The sequence below is a fragment of the Nelumbo nucifera genome, chromosome 2 (assembly GCF_055504915.1).
Source record: "Nelumbo nucifera cultivar China Antique chromosome 2, China Antique-T2T, whole genome shotgun sequence".
NCBI lineage: Eukaryota > Viridiplantae > Streptophyta > Magnoliopsida > Proteales > Nelumbonaceae > Nelumbo > Nelumbo nucifera.
In genome coordinates this window covers 79,946,777-79,966,936 of record NC_142650.1, presented here as the reverse complement: position 1 = coordinate 79,966,936, position 20,160 = coordinate 79,946,777, and the positions used below count along the sequence as shown (strand labels likewise).

The window sequence follows — 20,160 nt, the reverse complement described above, 5'->3', positions numbered from 1 at the left end:
CTACCCATAAAGTTTCAACCTAGATTCCCCCATTTAACCATCAACCAAACAAATATTCCGTTCCGAAACATCCCATTGACCCAAATTCCTACAATCTTGACACTCTAAGACTGATCAGGCCTCATCATCAGATCCTAGACACCCCCAAATCCCCACTTATAAAATTTTAGCCCCAAACACCTCCATTTACCTTCAATCACACAAAGATTTCATTTTAAGGCTCCAGATTGATCAGGTTACAAATTTACCCAATTAAAGCCCAATTGATTGAATCTAACCCTACCAATCACCTCATACTACCAAAAAATCATACTCTTTGAAATTTCACCCAAAACTACCTTTATTTTCCCCTTTATCACACAAAGATTATATTTCGACCCCCTAGATTAACCGAATCCACCCCTTTCCAAATCTACCCCAATCCAAACCCAATTGGGCCAATTTGACTGCACCAATCCGAAAACCCCACCTTGCTAAATTTTAACCAAAAATACCCTCATTTGCCACTTCATCAAAAAGATTTCATTTTGGCCAATCTCGTTGACCCACACTTGCACAACCCCATTCCACGGTCAGATCCATCTCAACCCTCCATTTTTTACCCAAAATTTCAACCATCCATCCAGAACTCCAGTTTGACCACCCTTTGACCCAATTTGACCATACATTTTTTGAAATTACAAAAATGCCCCTCAGATTTCCCAAAATTATAAAATTGCCCCTGATTCCCATATAAATTCAATCTAAACATTTTCATTGGCCCTAATAAAAAAAATAATCTGAATCCACTATTCACTCTTCCCTCCATTCGAACAAAGAACAGAGGAGGCGGTAGCTCGGCGAAAGAACTCTCCCTTCGCCGGTCTCTCTCTCTCGTATCTCCATCTCTCCTTCTCCTCCTCCTCCTCCTCTTCTTCTTCTTCTTCTTCTTCTTCTTCTTCTTCTTCTTTCCTTTCTCTATGCCATTTCCGCCACTACAACTAATTGCAGCGGCGGATTCGAACTCAGCAGCCATCTCCTCTCCTACTTCTCACCGCCGATCTCTCTTCCTTCTTTTTATTCTTCTCTTCCCTCCATTTTCCCTTTTATTCTAGTTTTCGTCACTGCCCCCGCAAGCGGCAGATCTCATCCTTGTACAAACCGGAAGCGGCGGCGACCCACTACTGACCTCTCTCCGCTCTTTTTTCTGTGTGAAGTAAAACCTGTATAGCAGTAGCAGCGGCAGAGCACTAGTCATCGGGGTCATCCCCATCTTATACCAGATTCGGCGATAGACCGCAACCTCCCCTGTTCTCCATATTCACAACCACTTGAATAACTTGGAACATAGCAACCATCATCAATCGTATTCTTTTCGGTTTCAGGAGATCATACCCAAACCACCTCTTTGGCTCGCCAGACTTTAGTATCGTTCTCCATCAAAGAAAAAGGTTAGACGTGCGTCTCAGATCCCCTATCCCAATAACCGTGTTTAGGCCAACATTAGGTGAGATAAGCTTAACATGTGTTATTTTCTTGCTAATTTGGCTTCTGTACATATTATGTTTCCCCGATTTGCCGCAATGGATTAATCGAGGTTGAGAGGGAAAGAGCTGACGGAGAACCAATTCCTGTAAGCTCCTGTAATCTCTTAATTTCCCCAACCCCATCATGAACATTCTCAAAGCTATCTTCGAATTTGCTAAGATTAAACTAATTTCTTTTAGTTTTTTTTCTTTCTTTTTTCTTTTGTTCTTATGTCTGCTGTTAGAATTTTTATTTAATTAGTTTGATTTTTTTTTTCAATTTTTTTGATGATTACATCTAGATTAATAAAAATAGTACTGTATTGAAGGTTAATATTCTTACGAAGGTTGATAATCGATTAGGTAGATCTTATTTCGTGTTTATGTTTCTATGTTCATTGGAATCTGAATTGAATAAATGTTGAGTAAATGCTTGGTGTTTCTGATGTATGAGTTAGTGGATTATTAGCATGTTTTCATTTGATTAATTGATTATTATTATGCTTGTTTGGACCCCATGTGGACCCCACCTCTTGGACCCAGGAGGGGGGTGTCTAAGTCTTTCCCTCTCCCATCCAAGTCTTACTTGGACTGGTTAGCTAGTGTCTTGGGCTAATGGAGTCACTATTTAACCAAAATGATTTTGATATCATTCTCGGAGGTCCTATCACCTCCTTTTCCATTATTGATGGGTGGCGACTCCATTTCCAGCCCAAGTGGCAAGTGAGCCATTTTTCGATGCTCACAAGTTGGCGATTCCACTAGGGAATTCTTGGACCATAGGTGGGGCCCATTTGGCTTTATTGCCATTTTTGGTATATATTTCTTGTTTACCTATTAGAATAATAATTGTTTATCTCATGATGTTTATTTTATAGTTCTTTACTGCTTTATATCAGCTTTTCTTTTATGTGCTTATACACATTTTGCACATCATCCTGCATTAGATTTTACAATCCTATCATCCTATTAGGAGGGGGTCAGAGGCTTAAGCCATGGGATCTAAGTACCTACTGGTCACATTGATGGTTCTCAACCAGCCACTAACCTGAGAAGCCCATTTATCCAATAGGTGGACCGTTTGAAGGTTGGCAACCTTGTTGGAGCCTTTTGAGTCTAGGTGTCAACCCTACCCTCATGCATCACATCCCACATATCAGCCTAGTCATTTAGGATGTCAGCCACCTAATTTGTTTGCTTGCATACCCCTTGTGGGGCCCACATCAAAATAATAGTATAAAATAAAAAAGTATAAAAACAAAACAAAAAATGGTTAAAAGGTAAAGAGTCCAACAAAAATAAAATAGGAATAGGATCATAGGATAAAGTATGTGTAGGTAAAAAAAACTAAAAAAAATAATAAAATCATAAAAAATAAAAAAGGGGGGATAGGAAGACTAGGCACAAATACACTGAGAAAAAAATCAAAGAAAATAATAAAATGATAAAAATTTCAAAACAATCAAAATCCTAAAAAAAAACTCAAGTAAAAGTAAAAAAATATAATAAATAATCATAAGCCAAAAAAAAACACGAAGAGACAAAAAATAATAAAAAAGTAAAAATAAAGGAAGAAAAATTAATAATAGAAAAAGAAAAAAAGGTAAAACAATAAAAATTAAAATGAAAAAGGGGTTGTAAGATTAATTAAAAAAACAAACAAATTCAAAAAAAGCTTTTGAAATAAAAAAGAGTAAAAAAATGTAATGATAAAGCAAAAAACAAAAACAAGAGAAAAAAAAATTATAGGGCAAGTTTTTAAAAGAGAAAAAAATTAGAAAAGAGAAAGTATATAAAAAAAATAAAAAGAGGGGGTAAAATAACAAATTTCCTAAAATTCCAAAATTTCTAAAAAAATGAAATAGAGAAAAAGGTAAAAAAAGAAAAATAAAATAATAAAATAATTAGAATTCCCATTAAAAAATATAAAGAGTAAAAAAAGTATATATAATAAATAAAAAAAATAAAAAGAGGAAAATTAAAGGTCAAGTTTAAAAAAAAAAGCAGAAAAAGAGAAAATATATAAAAGCAAAGTAAAAAAAGGGGGTAAAATAACAAATTTCTTGAAATTCAAAAATAAATTGTTAAAAAACAACAAACAATTAAAAATACAAATACATGAAAAATCAGGATAATAAATAATGAAATAAGTAATTCAAAAAATCAGCAAAAATAGAAATACAATTGAAAGGAAAAAAAGGGGGAAAAGAGAAAAATAGAAAAAAAGAGAAGAAAAGAAAAAATATAAAATACATCAAATAATCAAAATTCCCGAAAATTTTAAATCAAATAAAAAGTAAAAAATATATAAAAATGTAAATAAAAATAATTAAAATAATAAATTAACAAATAAGAAAAAAAGAGAGTGGGTAAGAAAAATTTTAAAAGTTAACAAAACAAAATAAAAAGAAAAAAAAAGCTACAACACAATAATTGTAAATAAATGAAAAAAACATAAAATAAGAAATTAAAAAAAATAAAAATAAACAAAAATATAAATACAAAAAAGAAAAAGAAATGGAAATAAAAAGAGAAATAGGAAAAAATAGTAGAATCTAAAAAATATAAAACAAAAGGGAAAGAGGTAAAAAAATGAAAACAAAAAAAAACAAACCAAAGTACGAAAATAGTTTCAAGAAATAATAAAACAAAACCAAACAAAAACAAAAAATAGATGCATATAGCAATGAAAATTAAGATTATGTGGATATTAAAATAAAAATAATAACAAAATTAGGAATTAAAAAAAAAACATGCAAAATAAACAAATAAAAAAGTAGAAAAAATTAATATAAAATCATAAATAAAAAACAAAAGATAACAAAAAATAATGAAAAAAAACTAAACATAAGGGGCAAGTTCATAAAGGAGAAAAAAGAGGAAAAGGTAGAAAAAGGGATAATATAAAAAGTAAAATAAAAAATTTCTTGAAATCGAAAAATAAAGTGTTAAAAATAAGCAATTAAGAAAAAAGCAAAAAAAAAAAATCAAAATACAAATATATGAAAAATCAAGATAATAAATAATGAAATAACGTATTAAAAAAAATCAAAAAATAAAGATACAATCAAAATGAAAAAGAAGGTTAGAAAAAGAAAAAAATAAGAAAAAGGGAAAGGGGGAAATTATAAAAATAAAAAATAATAACAAACATAGTAAAAATAATAAAAATTCAAAAGAAAAACAAAAAAAAAACTTTAGTGCAAATTCATAACAAATAAAAATCCAAAAAGAAAATTATTTAAAAAAACATGAGGAAAGAGAAATCAAATCATTTAAGTGGATAAAAGTAACTATATTTCTTTTAGAGAATTAATTATAGCAAAATAAAAAAAATCAAATAAAAAAATTAATTACAAATAAAAAACAAGAAAAATCATAAATCTTAAAGTCAAAAAATGAGAAAAAAATCAAGTTAATCAAGAATGAAAGATTAAAAAAAAGAGATAATAAATAATTAAAAATTAAATGGTGAAAGATTATCTAAAAATGATAAAAATAATAAAAAATAAATGAAGGAAAAGGAAAGAGAAACAAAAAGAAGAAAATTTAAAAAGCGGAAAAAAAGAGAGAATACATAAAAGAAAAAAAGAATAAAAAGCAAAAAACTAAGAAAAGTAAACCAAAAGAAAAGAAAAAGAAAAAAAGTATATAAAAATGAGATTAAAAAAATAAACACAAAGGGAAGAAGAAAGAAGAATAATTTGAGAACAAAAATTAGTTAATAATATATTATATGCTTTGGTTAGGGTGAATGGAATCTTCATAGGTTCTTGAATGAAATATATGTGTTAGTTGTTGATTGCTTGTGTTATTTCTTAAAATGATAATTGAGAAAGAATAATCTAAATTTTGTGTTAAACTCGTGGTAATCCAAATACACTGCTTAATGCAAGTGTTTTATCTAAATCAGGTTTTTCCTCAGTTTTTGGCGTGTTTTGAAAATGATTCTCTATTGTTTTAGGCATTTCATGATAGAGATCTACTTTGTTTGCATCGTATTGCATTTTGCATTTCCTTCAGCTTAGTCAACTATAGAGGCATTAGCAGCTTTTCCAGCCGTTTGGATTGGTAAGATTATATCATTCTTGTTTGGTTTATGTTTGAATATATTGTGTCATCTACTATTGGGTACTAACTTTACTATTGCAGTTATTTGTGTTAAAGCGGGTTGATGCTAGTGAGGCTCGCCCTGAAGCTAAAACCCCAAAAGTCCATTTTGGTGTTATGGGTGAGAAGGTATGTATGGTTCAATTGTTTATTTGATTCCTTAACGTGTTCTATTTTTTTGCTATTAACCACAGTGCATTTGCCTTGTCGTAGGAATTCTATGATGTGAACTTGGCGAACGTCGTAGTGGTGCCTATGATTAGGTGCTTAGTAGAAGAGCTTAGGTCTAAGAAGCCCCCTGCCAAGGAGCATAATTCATCTGAGCGCTAGACTGTTAATTTAGAGGATGCTGGTGCTCAGGCATTAGGGTTGCAAGTCGGGCCGGGTTAGGTCGGGTTGAGGCCAACCTTAGCCCAACCCTAAGTTCTAAACACCCAACCCTAACCCTAACCCGACCTACCCAACCCTAATCCTAAGCCTAACTAAATTCCTTCAACCCTAACCCAACCCAACCCAAAATCAACTTCGGGTTGGGCTGGGCTTAGGTCGGGCCCAACCCAATCTTCTTATCATCCCTTAAAATTTTGTAGAACTTCTTAATCTTAGATCTTAACTCAACTTTCGTTACATATATTAATCCTATGTTTTATTAGTATTTGTTTGTCGATGTTTTCATTGGTTCTTTAAGTACAAAATTCAGAAAAAAGTGTTTGAAATGACTATAGTTTATTATGATGACTTAGAATAGATATTTTATGGGCAGCAAGCTATGGGTTGCAAACAACATACTGGAGATAAAGAATAAAATATTCAGAAGACATAAAATATGTTTTCAAGGTTTTAGTATTTCCAATTAAGATTAGGTGAAGTGATTATCTTAAATGAAATACATGATAGTATGTGGTAGTGGCTATACATCTATCATGCATCTAAACAAATCAATGTATGATTGTTAGCACTTGTTTTTTGCTCAGTCCCTTCTTTCACCCATCTCCCATAGTGCGGATGCTCAATCAAACCACACGAATCACTTTGAAATATGTCAAAACCCTAAGAAACCAAAATTTAGCCCAAATACTAATAGCTCTGTATTTTGATGCCTTAAGGGCATCATTTTAGGGGTATTTTAGACCTTAGACTGACTAATCTGTACCCTTTTTCTGATTAAATTAACTGTTGTGACCTCTGAGGGTCCCTGTGCAAATTATGGATAAAACTGGGAAATTTTACAGAGTTTTCTGCAGATTTTGGGAAGCTGGTAAGAATTCTAGTTGAGAGAGGGGGTATTTCTTTGAAAAATTGAGCACAGGAGAGCGCCTCCTATATGCTAAACCCAGAAAGGCGCTCCTCTTACTGTATTAGCATACTTCCCTCCCCTTAGCAAACCCTAGGGTGCCTCGCCACTCATTTTTTTCACCTCCAGCAAACCCTAGCCACCCCTAACTGCTAAATCTTCACCTTCCACTCCTCCCTAACATCTAATCTCAACCATCCAAGCCTTAGCAACCTCTCATACCCTTAGATTTTCACCTTGCAATATCCACCCTCCATTCTAGGGCGCCACCTAACTCCTAATCCCCACCATTCAATCCTTGGAGCTTAAATCCTAGCCCTCCATACTTATAGGTGCCCTCTCCTTTTCACTCTAGTCATAGGATCCCTCTAGTTTAATCCTAACCCTCCATTCCTAAACCCTAGGGGCACCCATTTTTTGCATAAACCCACTAGCCGCCCCTCTATTTCTCTCTAATCTTAGTTTTGTTCACCCATCTCTATAAAAAGGACCCCAAGGGCCCCGGAGAAGGGGTTGGTTAGCCCAGTTCACAAGGCCAAGGCTTCTTGAGGGGTTCAAGGGTTACGGGAAGGAGGACGCCTAGTTCTTGTCAAGAGGGGTTCCAGCAAGCAGTTCGTCCAACTTGCAACTGCTGCCACTGGAGCTGATCCACCATTTTTATTTTGTTTTATTTTATTTCTTTTTGTTATTCAATTTTACTAGCAAATTAATTTTTGCAATTTTCTATTTTGGTTTGATTTAATTTCTATTTTTCTTTGTCTTTTGTAGATCTAAATTCGCCCAATTCAAGGCTGAGGTGTCTCAAGGGGTTCGAGGGCTAAACGGAGGAGGAACGGCTTGCAGTTTGTCTTCTCGGAAAGCTACCGCCACTTGATCCGAATTTCAGCATACATTTATTTATTTTCTTGTTAATTTTAGTTTTATTTAATTTTTGAATTTAATTTCTTGTCTTTTTCAATTCTGAATATTTAATTTTAGCTTTAATAAATTTTATTTTCTTATTTTCTATAAATCCCAAATCATTTTTCTTTTTCTTATTTGTCCAGAACAAAATAATAATTTTTAACCTTGCTTCCCTAAGGATTTGACCCCTTCCTCACCCCTAAACTATGTTCTTTATTTATTTTTGAGGATTAAAAAATATAAATTATTAAATTGGTGTCCCGGGTGTTTGACTACACATCACGGGTGCACCAAGTTTTTGGCGCCGTTGCCGGGGAAGCAACGGATTGAAAATTTTTATTTTTTTTAGATCCATTTACACTTTTTTTATTTTGTTAGATTTCTGATCTTTGGAAATAAAACTCTCATAATTCTTCTTTGTTTTCGTAGGACGTAGCAGCCGAAGGCGGGGTGCTGGAACACTGCCGAACTACGCACAAAAAAAAAAGAAAAATATTGGGTAGCGATTCAGGTGTGGTCGTCCCAACTTATTTATGATTTTTCTTTTTATTTTCGAATTTATCTTGGTAGATTAGTGTTTTCGAATCTTCGGTTATTTATTTATATTTTTATTTCTTAATAGATTCGATAATATTTTTTTAGGATTATTTTTTTTCTTTTGTTTCGTCTTTAGATCTAATTAGTTATTTAATTGAGTAATTAATTATTAATTAGTATTTCTTTTTTTAGATCCATTTACACTATTTTTTTTATTTTGTTAGATTTCTAATATTTGGAAATAAAACTCTCATAATTCTTCTTTGTTTTCACAGGACGTAGCAGCCGAAGGCGGGGTGCCGGAACACTGCCGAACTATGCACAAAAAAAAAGAAAAATATTGGGTAGCGATTCAGGTGTGGTCGTCCCAACTTATTTCTGATTTTTCTTTTTATTTTCGAATTTATCTTGGTAGATTAGTGTTTTCGAATCTTTGGTTATTTATTTTTATTTTTATTTCTTAATAGATTTGATAATATTTTTTTAGGATTATTTTTTTCTTTTGTTTCGTCTTTAGATCTAATTAGTTATTTAATTGAGTAATTAATTTTTAATTAGGAAATTATTCAAAATTTTGAATTTGAGTTTAAATTTCAAAATTTGAGTTCAAAATTTGAATATTAATTTGAATCTGAATTTGAATTCAAAATTTCAAATTTCGAATTTCAAAAAATAATAATATTTTATTTTTTTTTTCATTTGCATTCCAACATTTAGGGTTTGATATGTTCTAGAGCTTGCATCATATAGGATTATTTAATTGCTGAAATCATCTTGTTAGTTGTTAATGTGTTAGGGTTTTTCATTTTTTAATTGCTTTCTTTGCTGAATTAATTTGTTTTGTTATTTTATTGCAAAATTACATATTAAAGATAACTGTTCATGTATTGTAATTAGTTGCATTTATTTTGTTTATTGTGTTTTTCCGTTAATCCATTTAAGGGAAATCCTTCATTACCCTTCATTGGCCAAAAAACCACCACTCTTTCACGTGTGGTTCACCCTAAACCTTAATTTAAAGTTTGGATAGCAAGATCCTTTAGGAGGAAGCCCCACACATTTGGTTCAAAAATGTGCTGAATTTTAGGGAAGCTTGTAATTACTTTACATAATCGGCGGTTGGTGTTTAAGGAAAGAGGTTAACCGGTTTTGTGGTTACTTAATTAGGTCCTTGCGAGAGCAAGGGGAGCCTCTCACATCCCCACCTCTTACTTGGCTAACCAAAGGAAGTGGTGTAATTCCAAGTGAACCTAAGAGGATTCACATTAGTTGAACCACTACTTTAGGAAACCTTAGGTCAGCCTCTAAGCCGTGTTGCATTTTTTAAATTTTAAAAATTCAAATTTGAATTTAAATTTTAAAATCTAAATTTGAATTTAAATTTTAAAAATTTAAATTTTAAATTTCAAATAAAAAAAGAGAAAATGAAAATTTTCAAAATTTAAATTTGAAATTAAAATTCAAAATTAAAATTTCAAATTTCAAAAATAAGAAAAAGGGACTTCTGAGTTGTATGTTGGGAAGGAGATCTTTGAGGAGAGATAGTAGAACCCATACCTGAGATAGAGAGATACCTCCATAACTAGGAATCGCAACCAAATGGCCGAGATCGATGATGAACAACCTAGAAAGCTGAAGGAGTATTTCACTCCGACCTAGTATAACCCTTCATCCTGCATACAATTGTCGGATACCCAAACCTTGCAGTATGAGATTAAATCAAGCACAATCCAAATGCTCCCCTCTTTCTATGGGAACCCGAGTGAGGACCCATACAAACACATAGATGAGTTCCTGGAAATCTGTTCCACTGTAAGGATCCAAAACTTTAATGATGATGCCCTTAGATTAACTCTTTTCCCCTTCTCCTTGAAAGACAAGGCAAAGCACTGGTTGGGAACTATAGGGAGACCTATTAGAACTTGGGCAGAAATGTAGCAAGAATTCCTGTCCAAGTGGAAAATTGTCCAAGCCTTCTATGAAGGTTTGACTGATCAATACGGGCAAATGGTAGATGCATCCTGTTGGGGGGGGGGGCATTTATGAGTAAAAGCGATGATGAAGCATATGCTCTTTTCGAAACATTGAGTGAAAATTTGCTCAACAATGCATCGTTATATTCCTATGAGAGGTCGGTGGGACCCTCAAAGAGGGCAAGGCTCTAAGAAGTCAGGAACAATATAGAGCCCAGGGCAAGAATGTACTTGAATGCAATCTCTAGAAAATTGGACAAGGTAGATCTTCTAGCCCCAAAGCTTGATCAATTCTTCACCTATAACCAGCAACCAGGCCCATTTATACCTTATCTTGAAGTTTGTTTCATTTGTGCCAGCCCGAACCACCAAGTTGATGATTGTCCAATGGCGACCCAATTTCCGCCATTTATCCAAGAACAGGTTCAGGCAATCCAGAGTTTCTCGAGACCTAATAATGATCCATTTTCAAATACTTACAACCCTGGGTGGAGAAATCACCTTAACTTTTCTTGGAGGACACATCAACCTAACACATAGTCCTAGTAGGACCATCCACCTAACTCCATGGCCTAGCAATTTCAGATGCCACAAGTGCAGAGCCAATTCCAGCAGACTTACCCTAGGAACCAGCTGGTCCAACCTTATCAGGTTTACCCACAACCTCCTCAGACCAGTATGGTTGATGACAAATTCATGCAGCTTCAACAGCTGATTCTAACTCAGTAGCAGTCCATCATTATATTAGAGAGCCAAATAAGACAGCTAGCCGAAGCCAATGCAAGGAGAGAAGTAGGACAACTACCGAGTCAACCAGTTGCGAATCCTAGAAATCAACCACCGGGTTTTCCTCCACAGCAGGTTCAACCGCCTCCTAAGAACCCTCAGTTGGAAAATGCCAAGTCTATTATAACCTTAAGGAGTGAAAGGACTTTAGAGGACCCGTATAAGAAAAAGAAACTTGAAAATATCAATGAAGAAGAAAAGGAGCAAGAAGACCATAAGTTGGGGGGGGGGAAGAAAAAAGAAAGGAAATGAAAGTTTAGAAGAAGAACCTATAGTGAACCGACCTGTAGTACCCTTTCCAACTGCACTCACAGCTGGGCCGTTGCGAAAGACGAAAGAGATTTGCAATGAGGAGGTTAGGGAGTTATTCAAGCGTGTCCATATTAACATTCATTTCCTCGATGCGATCCAACATGTCCCGGCCTATGCTAATTTTTGAAAGAGCGGTGTACTCAAAAGTGGGAGCCACGATCGACCCCACAAAAAGTGATGCTCTTGGTAGATGTTAGTGCAGTTGTCCTAAACCAACTCCCCCCAGAAAATGAAAGACCCTGATGCTCCTCTAATAAGTTGTGTCATCTTTGGAATCACTTTTGATCAGGTCCTATTGGATATTGGGGCCAATGTAAATATGCTCCCCTATATTATTTATGAAAGGTTCAGGATCGGTGAGTTAAAACCTACCCCAATAATTCTACAATTCGCTAATCGGTCAGTCGAGACTCCTCAAGGTGTAGTTGAGGATGTCATTGTCAGAGTAGAGGATTGTTACTTCCCAAAGGATATTATTACCCTAGACATGACCCCAACCGAGAAACTGAACCATAACCCGATAATCTCAGAACATCCATTTCTAGCAACTGCCAATGCAAACATCAATTGTAAATCAGGAAAAATGGACATTTCATTTTGGGAGCAGAAAGTCCGATTAAATGTATTTAGTGCCACTAAGTATCCAAACCTAGGGGAAGATGAGTTCAAGGTAGATGTAGTGGATGACCTTGTAGATGCCCTGTCTACCCTTTGGTTAGCCCAATCTGAGCCCTGTCTGTGTAAAGAAGAAAGCGAGTATGGAAGTGTAGATGTGAGAAGTGAATGAATTTGTCTAGCTGAAGACGTTAAACTTACCGCTGGTTGGGAGACAACCCAATGAAATTTTATTTTAGTTGTCTTGTTAGAGTTTGTCTTTTCTTTTGAATAAGTTTCAGAATTCAGTTGGCAAATCCTGAACCCCTATTGAATCCTTACCTCTTGATTGTTCCCTTTGGCCCAAGTCCCTTTTGCATCATTCTAGTCATGCCATTGAGAGAAAAATTTTAAACAAATTGAAAAGCTAAGCCTTTAAATATGTAGAACTAAAGTGTCATTGAAAAATTTAAAATTTTTTCCATTAAAAGAGATTCCCGAATAGAAAAAGTTGAGGAAACTGATAAAAGAATATTGAATTTTATAGAGATTGGTAGCAAGTGACAGGAGTTAAATTGGTCTTGTTTGAATGTTGTCGAAACCGTTTAGAAATTGAATATACTCCTAAGTTTGCCCCTTTGTAGATAAGAAGAGAAAGATTGAGAAATCAAATGAAAAATTCTTTAAATTAATAGTGGACTACCCCAAATAGCGCTGAATTTTACACACAACAAAAAAAGAAGAAGAAAAAGGAAAAGAGAGAATAAAAGGTCAATGGACACCTTAGACGTAGTAGCCGGGTCTCTTCCACTAAGTTAAGTGTTGAGATTCGCGTCAAACAAGAAAGTGAATGCCAAAGACACTTACTTAACACTTAGTAAGCAGGTCTCTTCACGTAAGTTAAGTGTCAAGATTCGCGTCAAACGATGGAAGGTAGCAATAAAAATGTGTGTGCATATCAAGTTCAGGGGTAGAAATACACTGTCAGAATTTATAAGAAAAATACCTGCCTGATTTTAAAATTCAATCTCAGTTTATCGAGACAGTATGCAAATGGAAGGGTATATAAGATTTTTAAGCCAAGTTTCTGTAATGTTCAAAGCAGGACGGTTTTACCCCTTAAACCCAATATTGATATATACAAAGTTTGAGAATTTTGGAATCAGGATACTTGGCTAATTTTGTCAGGGATGGTCTTGTAATGGGAATGATCTGTTTACTTAATGTAATTTTAAGGCTAAATTGCTAAGGGACTAGCAAGGGTTATGTTGGGGGTGTTATAACTCTGTATTTTGATGCCTTAAGGACATTATTTTAGGGGTATTTTAGACCTTAGACTGACTAATCTATACCTTTTTTCGGTTAAATTCAATGTTGTAACCTCTGAGGATCCCTGTGCAAATTTTGGGTAAAAACTGAGAAATTTATAGAGTTTTCTACAAATTTTGGGAAGCTGGTGAGAATTTTAGTTGAGAGAGGGGGTGTTTTATGAAAAACTAAGCATAGGAGGGCGCCTCCTATCTGCTAAACCTAGAAAGACGCCCATCCTATTGTATTAGCATACTCCCCTCTCCTTAGCAAACCCTAGGGCGCTTCCCCACTCATTCTTTTCATCTCTAGCAAACCCCGGTCACCCTTAACTACTAAATTTTCACCTTTCACTCCTCCTTAACCCTCCATTCCTAAACCTTAGGGGCACCCATTTTCTGCATAAACCCACTAGCCGCCCCTCTCTTTCTCTCGAATCCCAGTTTTGTCCACCCTTCTCTATAAAAAGGACCCCAAGGGCCCTTGAGAAGGGGTTGGTTAGCCCATTTCGTTCGTCCAACCTGCAACTGCTGCCACTAGAGCTGATCCACCATTTTTATTTTGTTTTATTTTCTTTCTTTTTGTCATTCAGTTTTTCTAGTAATTTAATTTTTGCAATTTCCCATTTTGGTTTGATTTAATTTCTTTTTTCTTCGTCTTTTGTAGATCTGAATTCGCCTAGTTCAACGCTAAGGTGTCTCGAGGGGATCGAGGGTTGAACGGAGGAGGAATGACTTGCAGTTTGTCTTACCGGAAAGCTACTGCCATTGGATCCGAATTTCAGCATATTTTTATTTATTTTCTTGTTAATTTCAGTTTTATTTAATTTCCGAATTTAATTTCTTGTCTTTTTCAATTATGAATATTTAATTTCAGCTTCAACAAATTTTATTTTCTTTTTTTTTGCAAATCCCAAATCTGTTTTCTTTTTCTTATTTGTCTGGAACAAAATAATAATTTTTAACCTTGCTTCCCTGAGGATTCAACCCCTTCCTTTCCACTAAACTACGTTCTTTTTTTTTTAGTTTTGAGGATTAGAAAAATATAAATTATTAAACTAGTGTCCTGGGTGTTTGATAACGCATCCTGGGCGCACCAAGTACCCATAAATCCACTGTTAAATCTACATGATTCCCTTTCGATGGTCTTGATTATGCCATGTGACTATACTTGATCCTCGATCAAACTCCATCACATGAAACAAAATCCTCAAACAACTAGTTACACAAAATTTCAACCCTAAAATCCTGGATTTAACCAATCATCCATCAGAGATTCCATTTTGTCGTGTATAATATACGATGCTCCTCGAACCTAAAACCCATGATCTGCACATACCTAACATGATCAAACCCTTTCAACAGTCTCGTAAGCCCAATCCAAGATTCTATTTCAATAAGTCTTATTGATTTGAACTTGTCAGCCGTTGATCTCAATCATCTTGACCCTGTTTGTCCGATCAGACCTCATCATTATGTTCAGAAACCCAAAAACCCCAACATGCCAAATTTCATGACCAAATTCATCCGTTTGACTGTTAAACTAGAGAGATACTATCTTGATGCACCAAATTGAACCGCTACATTAGTTACCCAGGCTAGAATCTTAAGAGGGTGGGAACTGACATCAGCTTCTTACTTAACCCCATTAAAACACTTGGACCAATGAATTGGAGCCTAATAGGCTTAAAAAGCTCAAAATACCAAACAAACCCCCACTTAAAACTAAGAAAGGACGAAACCCTATTTAAAAGTTCATCGAATTTACATTTTTTGACATAGTCAGCCCCAAATATGGAAATGCAACGTCTGGAAAGCCCCAATTCCTCATTGGACACACAAAATCCATGTGAAACCACCCAAAATCGAGAAAATTTATTGCACAAAAAAGGAAGGGTCAATTGCAGAACTTTCTTGATAAACCTATATTTGTACATAATTTCTTACCTCTAAATTGATGATTTTGGTAATAATGTTTTTGGAATTAGCATGGTATTGCACTAATTATGATGAAATTGTCTTGCAAGGTGATTTGGAGCTTAATTGTGAAATTTTAAGGAGGAGTTCGATTTAATTGATAAAGATAATTATAGAGGAAGGACCATGCCGCAATGATGCTCTTTGATGTATCCATGAAGGAGAGAATCCATTGAAATCGGGTTTGATATGTATGCACAAAAATTGGGAAATTTCCTGTTTTGATATAGTTCCCGTATTTTGGGCATAACTTTCTGCCTATAACTCGGATTGAGGTGAGTCAAACGTCTAGTTAAATCTAACAGATAGGGCTACAACTCTTGTTTGTATCACTCACCCTAATTTCGCAGCCAACCAAGTGAAATTAGAGCTACAAGTTTCGGGTCTGATAGTTAGCAGTGCAAAAGATATAGGAATTCAACTGAAATAAAGAGTAAGAGACCTTATTTGTATTAAACTAGGAGTATGCGTTGAGAAGCAATTGAGGGGAGGCTGCACTTTAAAAAGGACCATAGAATCAAGGCAAGAGGGTACATCCTTAGAGAGAATTCAGCAGAGAATAAGAGAGGAAGCACTCTCAGCACATCAGAGAAGGAGAGGAAGCAGTTCAACACGCTAGAGAAGGATAGAAGAATCCGAATCCAAGAGGAAGGAAGGCTTAGTTGCTGCACTTGTCTTCAGCCTTCAAAGGATAAAGTTTTCTTGTGGTTCTATTCATTCTTTGATGTGTTTTTGCTGTGTTTCTCCTCTAATTTTCTTGAGTATGTTGAATTTAATGATGTTTAGCTAAATTCTCTTAGCTAGGGTTTAGATGGATTTTGATCTTAAGATTATATAGTTATTTGTTTAATTCAATTCAAGACTTTTATTATTTGCATGCGGAATTTTTATTGCTGTACTTAATGCTTTAAAATAATTAGCCAATCTTTTAATGATTTGATGATTCTTGCATGACTAACTAAAGGATTGTTATGAATTAGATCCCTAGGCATTAAAAGTCGTATGATAGACTATGATATCGAAAGATGATTAGCTCATGTGTGGGAATCAAGGAAGCTTAGTGAATCAATTCCCCTTCTACGATTAGAGGTTTCCAAAGAACTTAATGCTTATTTTTCCTTTTGACAACCACTTAGAAATTTGACGGTACAATTGGACTAATAAAGGATTAATATGACTTGAGAAATATTATTAATTAATTTAGGGAAATCCACCATCACATGCAAATAACTTTAATATACCTTAGGGTAATTTTGGTCTTGAGTTGGATTAAATAGGTAATTATATAACCTTGATTTAATTAAATCTAAACCCTAGCTGCATTCATTCGTCGATTTAGTTTTTATTAAGTTCTTAGATTTGCATTAATTCTTCTTAGTTTTTATTCATTCAATTGATTCACAAGTTCAACTTAGGTTAGTTTAAAATTGATTTGGTACTGTGATCTAGTCTTTGTGGGATCAACATTTTTCTCATCATTATACGCACATTTGACTAAGGTACACTTGCCTGAATTAACTGTGCATAAATCATACAACAAGTTTTTGGCACCGTTACCGGGGACTAGTTTATTGCATATCAAAACTACATGAATTAGCCTTTGATTGAACATCTATTTGTTTTATTTTCGGATTTAAAATTTTCCATTTTAATTTTTGTTGGGTTCAACTTTATAAAATTTTTTAGGAAATTTTTAATTTTTTTTCTTTTCTTTGTAGGTTTCTAGTGCATGACACACACTATTGGTGGAGATTTAATACCCCTTGATCAAGAAATCGAAAGGACTTTGAAAAAGCGAACGAGGGAGAGAAAGAACAAGATGGATCAGGACCAGAGTAATGCAAGGACATTGATCTCTTACGCTATACCTACTTTGTTCAACTTTATAAAATTTTTTAGGAAATTTTTAATTTTTTTTTCTTTTCTTTGTAGGTTTCTAGTGCATGACACACACTGTTGGTGGAGAATTAATACCCCTTGATCAAGAAATCGAAAGGACTTTGAAAAAGCGAACGAGGGAGAGAAAGAACAAGATGGATCAAGACCAGAGTAATGAAAGGACATTGATCTCCTACGCTATACCTACTTTGGATGGTACTACATCAAGCATTAGGAGGCCGAATGTGCAAGCAAACAATTTTAAGATCAAGCCTGCAATTTTTCAGATGATACAGATGAGTGTACAATTTTCTGACCCAATGGTGACCCTAACTCTCATATTGCTAATTTTCTTGAAATATGTAATACTTTTAAGCATAATAGAGTTAGTGATGATGCCATTAGACTTAGGTTGTTTCCTTTCTCCTTAAGGGATAAAGCAAAAGATTGGCTTAATTCTCTTCCTACAGGTTCGATTACTACATGTGATGATTTGGCACAAAAGTTTTTATCTAAGTATTTTCCACCTGCTAAAATGGCTAAATTAAGGAATGACGTAACAACTTTTTCTTAATTTGATAATGAAACATTATATGAGTTGTGGGAGAGATTTAAGGAACTGCTTAGGAAGTGTCCTCAACGTGGTCTACTTGTTTGGATGCAAGCACAAACTTTTTATAGTGGCATTAATCAATCTAATCGTTCAATGTTAGATGTAGCTGCAAGTGGTACCCTTATGAGGAAAACTCCCGAAGAAGCATATAAACTTTTGGAGGAGATTGTGGCTAATAGCTATCAATGGGGCAATGAGAGAACAAATAAAAAGGGAGTTGGAATTAAAATGTTGATTCTGTCACTCCTTTATCGGCTCAACTTGCTGCATTAATTAAGAAATTGGAAAATTTGGGGGTTTCCGCTATGAGTGTTTCTTCAGTTCCCTTTCCTTCTTGTGAACTTTGTGCGCAAGGGGGACACACTAGTGTAGACTGTCAAGTAGGAAATCAATTTTCTTTTTCTTCCGAACAAACTAATTTTGTTTCTTATGGTGGCAACAAGTCTAATTTCAATCCCTACTCCAACACTTACAATCTAGGATGGAGAAGCCATCCAAAATTTTCTTAGAGTAATAACCAATAAAGAGCACCTCCCGGCTTTCAGCAGCAACAACAACAAAATCCACAAGAGAAGAAGACAAATTTAGAGGATATGGTGGCAAAATTTATCAACAATACGGAGATAGGAATTCAAGGGTTGGAAACTCAAATTGGACAACTTGCTCAAGCAATTTCAGTAAGACCACAAGGAGGATTACCTAGCGTAACTGGGAAGAATCCCAGGGAACAAGTAAATTCCATCACTTTGAGAAGTGGAATAGAACTTAGAAAAGAAGAAAACGATGATGTGCTTGTAAAAGAGGAAGAAAGCCAAAACCTAGAAGCCAAAGAAGGAGATTGTGAGTCATCAATGGAGAAAAAGGGAAGTTCTTCTACTCTTAATTTAAAATCTTATAAACCCTTTCTTCCTTTTCCTAAAAGATTTCTTAAGGCTAACTTGGATAAACAATTTGCTAAATTTTTAGAGGTGTTTCAAAAGTTGCATATTAAACAAAAAAAATTGGAGGAGTTTGAGATGGTAAAGCTTAATGAGGAATGCTTGACAATCCTACAAAATAAATTACCTCCAAAAATTAAAGATCAGGGTGCTTCTCTATTCTGTGAACCATTGGTGAAATTAATTTAGACAAGGCTTTAAGTGATCTTGGTGGAAACATTAATTTGATGCCCTTTTCTGTCTTTAGGAAGCTTGGGTTGAAGGAGCCAACACCTACCACTGTTTCTCTTCAATTGGCTGACTGAAGTATCAAATATCCAAGGGGAGTAGTGGAAGATGTTTTGGTAAAAGAAGATAAATTTATTTTTCCTGTTGACTTCATTGTTTTGGACATGGAAGAAGAATATGATATGCCTTTAATGTTGGACAGTTTTTGTATAACCTTAGCTTCAATCCGTTTTGATTTACTTTTGATATTTAATGTAAATAAATGAAGTACATGTTTGATTCATGTTGTGTGGTATACTTCTGCGTAAGACCCTAAAACTGGACACTTAATGAGACTTGTGTTGGATTTAAATGTTCACAGCCGTTGGATAAGTCTGGGGAGATTTATCCTGCCAAGGCTGACACTGGTGTGCTGCCAACTGTTGGGGTGGCTTGTCTCAGCCACCAGGGTGAGACCCAAGGCACATGCAGTGTAGGATTACTTGAACCCTTGAATCGGACCAGATTTTCAGTATTGCCCAGGACCTTGGAGATTGATGGGCAAAACTGGAAAGTTACACATGACCCCTAGACCCGATTATGGTGCTGCACTAGGTGTCGGATTGGGCTGTTGGACAGTCTGAGAATTTATCTGAGTAGGTGATCATAGCGACAGGATCAGCCCCTTTGTCGGACAAAGGTAATGATCGGGGATGCACTCTCTCTGATGGAAACCAAACTGCCGCCAGTTGATTTCAATCGTTAGAATTTTGTTTTGCAAAATTTATATATAAGATATATATTTAATAATGGTTTTAAAATGTTTGCAAATAGTTTTAATTCCCGGGATCCACGTAAGTAGAGAGTGCAACACTATTCCTTGCAGCCGAGGGAGAGGTCCTCTCTTGTCGGGCAGTGCTTGATCATTATGGGCTGAGAGGTTAAGTGTAAGGCCATTTTGTATGATACCTGATGGGCTAATACCTAGATGATATTAATTGATAATTTTGTGTTTTTGTGGACTGATTAATGGGATTTATAGCTACTGATTGATTGGATCAATTCTTCCATATCATGTGATGTGTGGATGCTTGATGTGCTATGACCATGGGCCATAAGCACTTGGCCCATGATGACTCGTTAGTGGCTCTTGCGCACACCATGGCTGAATGCACATCATTGCCATGGTGTCCCATAAGGTCATTGGATGACCCGTCTTTGCTTGG

General features: G+C 34.9%; 1 long non-coding RNA gene and 1 other non-coding gene across 4 annotated transcripts; one reads left to right on the top strand and one right to left on the bottom strand.

The window, feature by feature from the left end:
• The first annotated feature begins 629 nt into the window (after positions 1–629).
• Positions 630–18,194, top strand: LOC148802362 (uncharacterized). Of its 3 annotated transcripts, none has more exons than XR_016081878.1 (3): positions 630–15,573; positions 15,760–17,133; positions 17,231–18,194. It is a non-coding gene; the product is annotated as an uncharacterized LOC148802362 (long non-coding RNA). The 3 variants fall into 3 exon arrangements; XR_016081879.1 differs by having other exon boundaries at positions 630–5,744; positions 7,678–17,133; positions 17,231–18,176; XR_016081877.1 differs by having other exon boundaries at positions 630–5,744; positions 5,829–17,133; positions 17,231–18,175.
• Positions 17,718–17,824, bottom strand: LOC148802363 (small nucleolar RNA R71). The gene has a single exon (XR_016083270.1). It is a non-coding gene; the product is annotated as a small nucleolar RNA R71 (small nucleolar RNA).
• Positions 18,195–20,160: the final 1,966 nt, after the last annotated feature.